The 8,721-nt window shown below is 32.6% G+C and overlaps 1 long non-coding RNA gene across 1 annotated transcript; it reads right to left on the bottom strand.

The window, feature by feature from the left end:
• Positions 1-806: 806 nt before the first annotated feature.
• On the bottom strand, positions 807-7,433 carry LOC137400194 (uncharacterized). Its single transcript, XR_010979230.1, has 3 exons — positions 7,353-7,433; positions 4,183-4,289; positions 807-830 (listed from the first exon to the last, which is right to left on the bottom strand). It is a non-coding gene; the product is annotated as an uncharacterized lncRNA (long non-coding RNA).
• Between the last annotated feature and the right edge of the window lie 1,288 nt (positions 7,434-8,721).

The following is an 8,721-nucleotide window of genomic DNA, read 5'->3' as shown; positions in this document are numbered from 1 at the left end:
GCTAATGCATCCAAGTTGCAACATTACATTTCAATATTCTGACAGTGTTTTTGCTTTTTACACATTGTAATGGCGATTTAGCATGAGCTGAGAATTTAACTATCATGAAGTTATGTCGATTTTAATCTTGACACATATTAGCAATCACACAATCCCAAACATCACAAACAACTGCAAACGATAAAGGCAAAGCCGTAGTTTTTGATTAAATCAGCTAAATTTTTTCCAAGTTTATTTTTTAGATAACCATAAACAACAACTAAATAATTGATCTAGATTTTATAAACTTTGGTATGTTCTGTGATATGATCAGCCAGAGAAAAAAAAGCATGTGTATGGAGTAGATTCTTTGGCAAGTTCTTACCGCTTTTAATTTTTTATATTTTCAGCTTTTAATGGTGTACAACCTAGAGAGTCAGTAATTTCTCAACTGCTACAAGCAACATACATTGTATAACCTAACTAAAAATATGGTCAAAGCAAAATAACAGTTCTAATTATGAGACAATATGAAAAAATTTCCATTTTTATGCTCACCATCCAACATCAAAAACTCACATTTTGATCACAAAAGCAGTATTGTTATACATGCATTATTATATTATTATATGAGTAGCAGATATAGTACCATAAATAGTGTTCATCAATTGTCAGTACACTGCAGTTTTGTTTAACACTTAAAGAGCTTTGTCAGACAACCCAGTGCTCTTTGAACTCTTTGAACTCTTTGGATTAGCATCTTCTTTCGAGTCCATCAACTCTACTCTTCGTTTATGTTTAATTGATTTTGTCTTTATTGATGTTCGCTTACACAATAATGTAACATCATGCTACAAAATACAGTCGTGTATATATATATACATATTATATATATATAGGTGTATGATAGGTGTCAGAACATTGACTTTCATAAAGTCTGTGAAGCAACCTAGTTGTTTCATGGCAGGAAGTCGACTCTCATCGGTAATGGGATTTGTGTCGCTTGCCTAAGCTCTGAGCTGCACTGATGAGGCTTCAATAGCCGAAACAGTACTGTCTGTAGCATGAGTATATGCTCCCTCATTTCAGTTTGGTTGAGCACTCTGTGAGAGGTGCAGCACTATTAGCCTTTGTGCAAATCTCATCACTTTTGTGATTTGAGCACTCCGGTGTCAGCACATTGACTTTCATAAAGTCTGTGAGTCAACCTAGTTGTTTTATGGCAGGAAGTCAACTCTCATCGGTAATGGGATTTGTGTCCCTTGCCTAAGCTCTGAGCTGCACTGATGAGGCTTCAATAGCCGAAACAGCGCTGTCTGTAGCATGAGTATATAAGTGTATATATATTTGCGATATATAATCTAATTTATATTATAAATAATGTTAAATTTAATATATATGCCAAATAATCTGTATTACATACATCGCTAAATCTGTATGTTATATACAATGTATATACATATGTATGTACATTAATATGTACAAACATACGGACATACATATGTACATACATACGTACGTACATACATACGTACATACATATGTACATACGTATGTACATATGTACATACGTACGTACATATGTACGTACATACATACGTACATGCGTACATACATACGTATATACATACATACGTATATACGTACATACATACGTACATACGTACGTACATACATACATACATACGTACATACGTACGTACGTACATACGTACATACATACGTTCATACATACATACGTACATACATACATACATATGTACGTACATACATACATACGTACGTACATACATACATACGTTCATACATACGTACATACGTACATACATACATACGTACATACATACATACGTACATACGTACATACGCACATACGTACATACATACGTACATACATACATACATACATATATACATACATACGTACATACATACATACATACATACATACATACATACATACGTACATACATACGTACGTACATACGTACGTACGTACGTACATACATACGTACATACATACATATGTACCTACATACATACATATGTACATACATACATACGTACATACATACGTACATACATACATATACACGTACATACATACGTACATACATATGTACATACATACGTACATACATACGTACATACATATGTACATACATATGTACATACATACGTACATACATACGTACATACATACGTACATACATACGTACATACATACATACATACATACATACATGTGTACATACGTATGTACATACGTACGTATGTACATACGTATGTACATACGTACGTATGTATGTACATACGTACGTATGTACATACGTACATACATACGTACATACATACATACATACATACATACTTACGTATGTATGTACGTATGTATGTACATACGTACGTACATACATACATACATATGTACGTACATACATACGTACATACATACGTACATACATACATACCTACATACGTACATACGTACATACGTACGTACATACATACATACGTACATACATATGTACATATGTACATACGTACATACGTACGCACATACATACGTACATACATACGTACATACATACGTACATACATACGTACATACACACATTCGTACATACATACGTACATACGTACGTACCTACGTACATATGTACATACATACGTACATACATATGTACATACATACGTTCGTACATATGTACATACGTACGTACATACATACGTACATTTGTACATACATACATACGTACATACATATGCACATACATATGTACATACATACATACGTATGTACGTACATACGTATGTACATACATACATACGTATGTACGTACATACGTATGTACATACATACATACATACATACCTACGTACATACATACATACATACGTACATACATACATACGTACGTACATACATACGTACATACATACGTACATACATACGTACATACGTACGTATGTACGTACATACATACGTACATACGTGCATACGTACATACATACATACGTACATACATATGTATGTACATACGTACGTATGTACATACATACATACGTACGTACATACGTACGTACATACGTACATACATACGTACATATGTACATACGTACGTACATACATACATACGTACATGCGTACGTACATATGTACATACATACATATGTACGTATGTACGTACATACATACGTACATACATATGTACGTACATACATACATGTATGTACATACATATGTACGTATGTACATACATACGTACGTACATAAGTACATACATACATATGTACGTATGTACGTACGTACATACGTACATACATACATACGTATGTACATATGTACATACGTACATACATATTTATGTACGTACGTACGTACGTACATACATACATACATTTTATGCACATACGTACATACATATATTTACACATATATACATGTATACATATGTATATATACATATACACTATGTTGACAGAAGTAGCAGCCTGAGTAAGTAGCAGCAATGATGCATATATATATTTTATGTATACAAATATATATTTATATAGGTGTGTGCACACGTGCAAGCATAGCATATAATATATATCTATCTGATGTAACTAATGATTGTCTGTGAAACATATACATGTATAACTATTTCTGAGGTCGAATGGCTTCATAATGTAGTTAAAAATATTTTCGCGAATAACTGTTTAAATATAACCAAGTGAACTGCTCTGTTGCATCAAAAAACTAAAAAAATTTCCAAAGATAGAAAGTCAATTTGTCCAAAAAGATAAAATCGTATTCTTTGACTATTGGCGACTAATTTGGGTTAAATTTTGACAACAGGGAGAGCGTATTTGATAGAATGAAATTATGAAAGAAGAAAACATGTTATAAGCTTATTCTTTTATGCTGTCATGATTACTGTTCTTTTATTAATCTCAACGGTAAAAGTTTTAAATAAAGAAAATCACAAAACAATCATTATTTACGATTTTAAGCTCTCAAAATGCAGATTGAGCAATATTCAATTCTCTACATAAAGTGCAACTTATATTACAAGCAGTTGGAAACTTGTATTTTGTGTTTTCCATTACACACCCTAAGGAAAGTGCTTTTGGAATTTTTAAGTAGGTAATGACACTTTGTTTATTACAAGCCTAAAGTTTACAGATAATTTGTTTGGCAAGTTATGACCATTGACTCACCCTGAAATTCTTGCTGAAGATGAAATACACAACTGGAGTAGAGAAAGCATTGGTGCCCATTAATAAATAAAGAGTTGCTCCAAGTATTGTGAATGCTTGATAATTTTCTTCATAAAACACAGGAAAGTCAAATGCTGTAAGTATGTTATAAGGCAGCCAGGTAAGAAGAGTCAGCAGTGCATCAGCCGCCAGCATAATTAACACCTACAACATGTCCTGATGTAATCAAAATATGCCTGAAAGTTGGCTTAAAATGTTAAAACAATGTTAAAAGATATGGAAATAATATTTTTCAACTGAAAGATAGCTCGCTTCCTTTTTTCAATTAAAGTGTAATTTGCCATATGGATCACGTTTGAATAGCACCAAAGAACCATAAGACTGCTTGGTCACTGAATGATATGGAAATAAATGTAGCTACTCATTATTTATGGGAGCATTGGAGACAAACAAAATTTATTTTTGTGGTTTATTGATAATATTTTTCGATCTATTACTTTTATTTCCAGATTATTATTTTGTGAATTCCTCCCTAGCCTATATCAATAAACCTTAGTGTTTGTTTGCTGTCTGTTGTTTGTGTGTCCGGTTAGCGCGAGAGAGTTTGATCAAAACAAAAACTCTTCACAATAGGATTGAACTCAGAAAACCTGGTTTTGCAGACCGGCTTTCACGGCCTACTTGCCATGCCAAGAAATTACTGTGTGCATACTAATTACACCCATTACTCCTTAATAGGGATTGGTTAAAATGCCCAAATTTCACGCTTCAGGAGCACGCTTAAACTAATTTACTAGAAGAAAGACTTCCTCACATTGCTATAACTAGAAATTCCCCTGTCATACAGTCCACAACCAAAGTAATAATGGAAAAAAGAAAGGGTACTGCTGCTTGTTGAAAAAGTAGTTCCAAAAGGTCAGAATTCTACAAAAGTAGAATTCTTTAGTTATATGTTGTAGGCTTTGCCTTCAACACCTACTAAAGAATTCTCTGAATCAGATGAGTTGTTGTTACTATTTTGAGTAGCGTGTTGTTGAAAATTAGCATTTGATGTTGGTGATTGCTGTGAGGACCTTCTATTTCTCCTCCTCCGTAATAATTGGGAGACACGTGGACGGCCAATGCGACGACGTTGTGTTCTGGGAGGTTGTATGTTCATGGTAGTTGTCAAGTTGTTTTGAAATGAAATTCAAAAGGTCAATATGCAAAACAAAAGGTTGTATAAAACTCAGACCTAATCTACTACTATCTCAAACCTATGTTTTACAACAATAAAATAAGTATTAATTCAAGCTGTAGACCAAACCTACTGTACATAATTTAACTAACAACAGCAATAAAGAAATATGTTTATTATATCTCTGAAATGCAATATTAAAAGTAAAACGACAAGCTGCCACGTAATATACAGTTTGAAAGTTGGTTGTGTTGTGAATGTAGAACAGTTTTGACAGCGATATGTAACAAAAAGCAAGCATTAGCATTTACGGGTCTGGAAGTTTTCTGCAAACTGGAATGAAATAGAGAAATATTATTGTCACAAAGGGGCATTGTTATTCGGCCCTAGCTTTTAGATAAAATGTAAAGAAATCCGGTTAATGTTCTAGATAATTTGAAAAACCTTTGGTAATTAGACAAAATGCGTAGGCTGATAAACTGTGTACCACATTTTTGTACCCTTAAATCGGTCTACGCCTCAAACAGTCTATGTTAATTACACAAACCTTCGGCAATTAAACAATGCTATACACTGGTGAAATGTCCACGTTTTTCTCGTAAAATGCTGGCGACTTAATATTTCTACTCTCTGTCGCACGGCTTTATCAGCGTTTCATATGCCAGTCTTAACTTTAATTACAAAAGGCTTGTAAATTTTTTATTTCGATTCAAGGCCGAATTAATCTGTCTATTTATGCATAATCCGATCAGATGGCTTAGTTTTAGGGTTTTGCAGTATCTTTTCAAGGGCTTGGTAACATATTTAAAAAGGTTTATATGTGTTTTGTATTGCTATTATATTTAAACGACTCTACACAAAAATGGTTAAATTTGTTGATGAGATTTCAGTACAAGGGTTTGCGATGGCTGTTAATGAATAATTTTTGGGAGTTGTGCGCACATGTGCATTTATCATAAATCACCCAACCAATCGCTTTGCTCGTGTTTAGTTGTGGGGGCATATTATATATATTTTAATATATATATAATATTTTAAACTTCATGTATGTATAATATATTAAAGTATAAACAAATTAGTTGAATGTTATAAGTTCAAATATAAAACTAATTAAACTTATAGCACACACAAAAATAAACAAATACTTTAATTTAAAAATTAGAATAGGGAATTAGTTCCTAGCGATTAGTTGTATATGTTTATTGAAAATAAATTTTCTGTGCACAGAAACTTTTTCTTACTCGCTCAGCGGTATTTGGCTAGTCATTTCATATTTAAATTATGTATATTTAGATGCAGTTAAACAGGTTATGTTAGATAACTCAGTTAGATGCAACATAAATGTAAGTTATGCCAATAATATTTTACAGGTTTAAAATAGAAAGTTTTCTACTTTTTGGGTATCATAGATACTCTTGTTCTTTTTTATGAGCCACAAATTTTACTAATCAATTCTAAGGTCACTAGTCTGATAATAATGCTGAGGCTCTATTTTATAAGGTCATTGTTCTTGATACTACAGAACAAGGAACTAGTAGTGAAATTGCCAACAGTAAGTTATATTTTTATTTTGAGCATCCTAATTATTTGAACTATTAAAAGGTAACAAGTGAAAATCTAAATGACCAAACTAAATAAAAAAAAAATTTTAGTGTGATTTTTTTGCAATTAGCTTTGCAAAAAAGCAGAATGACCGTGTCCAAAAAGTTTGGGAAGTTACAATTTTATGCTAAATGCTCAAAAAACCTTTACAACTGATATGTAAAGGGCTGTCAACTTACATAGCTGAAAGTTTAAGAAGCATGTACATAAATCTATAAAATAAAATTTCTAAAAATACTGCTCTGCAATAAATTCTAATGTCTAATGAATTTTAGACAAAATTAATCAGAGTTTCAATTTTAGTGTTAAAAAATGTACAAATAAACTGCAGAAAAAGAAGGAAAACTACAACACATTCTGAAAATCGAAACATAGCTTCAATGTTACCGACCTGTTGAGATGCTGCTTTTTGTTCCCTTGAACTGTTCTGTACTATACTGCTGTGTCTTCTTAATAATAACTTTACAATAATGGCTGTATAAGAGATGAAAATAACAGAAACTGGTAATGCAAACCATACTAGTAAAAATGAAGTTTGCTTTCGGATCAAATCTACTCTAGCACATCTAGAATAGCTACTGTCGTCTTCATGAAACATAACCAACTCCTTATGCAATAGTTCTTGTATTTCTGGTAAAGCTGTACACAGCCAAATAAATACTATCAGACATACTTTATATGCTCTTCTATAACGCTTTTCATACATGGGAAATATTAAAATAAATGTTCTTTCAATACTTATGACAGCATTACAAATTAGTCCAGCATGCAATGTTGCGTAATAAGTAAAGAAAAATAGTTTACACTGCAAGCTCATTGATAGAAATAATTCAAAGACATAAGTGTAACCAGGAACAACAAACAAAGCCATCAGACAGTCAGCAACAGCAAGGTTTATCAGCTGCATCTTAATTTTTTTTCCGGTCTTTTTACCAAAGCTGATAGCTAGTATAGTAATTATATTAAGTACTACTCCCAATGTTGATTGTAGAATCATAAGTCCAATGATAGCATGATATCCAGTGTCTGTTAACAAATAGCAGCCACACTCGTGTTCTGAACTGTTGCTTGAAAAGTTGGTTGTTAACTCAAAACCAAGTTCCTTCTCCGGTAGGAAAGTTCTTTCTTTCTCAAAAGACTCATTGAACGTTAATGAATGCGTCATACTGAGATCGACAACCTTATTCTTCAAGAAATAGAACTATAACTAAACGAGGACTGTAGTGATGGCATGAGTAAAGTTAATGTCCTATAAATCATTTAATGCCAGAGCTTGTTATTTTCCTAAGAAGGAAGGCTTAAAGATTTAAGTTTTAGTGCAATTGCTTTATAAACTCAAAGAGCTCCCAGAGCTACAAAACAGAACAAAAATTGTGTTACTCTTCATATTAGCCTGCTCTAACAGTTAAAATATGGGTGTGGATATAACGGCATCAGTATGACAGGAGTTCTTTCTTTAAGCAGCATCATGCTTCCCATTACTAAAATGTGTTACTTGGGGCTGCTAAACCAAACAAGACAAATCCGTCAAAAACTATTGACACCAAAATCTCAGGCAACGCAAATTTGATTACACAAACTGACATAATAGAACAAACTTAAACCAGTTGAAAGAAAAGATACCACAGGTTTGAAACTTCCAGCAGTGCAGTTTTTAACAAACCAAGAATGTGCTAAACTCTAACAACTTTTAAGGTTTTTCTTCCACCGCGTCTACAGGTTAAAAGTTAAGCAACTTGTTCGCTTTTATTTAAAATTCA

The sequence above is a fragment of the Watersipora subatra genome, chromosome 7 (genome assembly GCF_963576615.1).
Source record: "Watersipora subatra chromosome 7, tzWatSuba1.1, whole genome shotgun sequence".
Lineage (NCBI taxonomy): Eukaryota > Metazoa > Bryozoa > Gymnolaemata > Cheilostomatida > Watersiporidae > Watersipora > Watersipora subatra.
The sequence above is the reverse complement of the archived record's forward strand: the minus strand, read 5'-3'. Positions and strand labels throughout refer to the sequence as shown.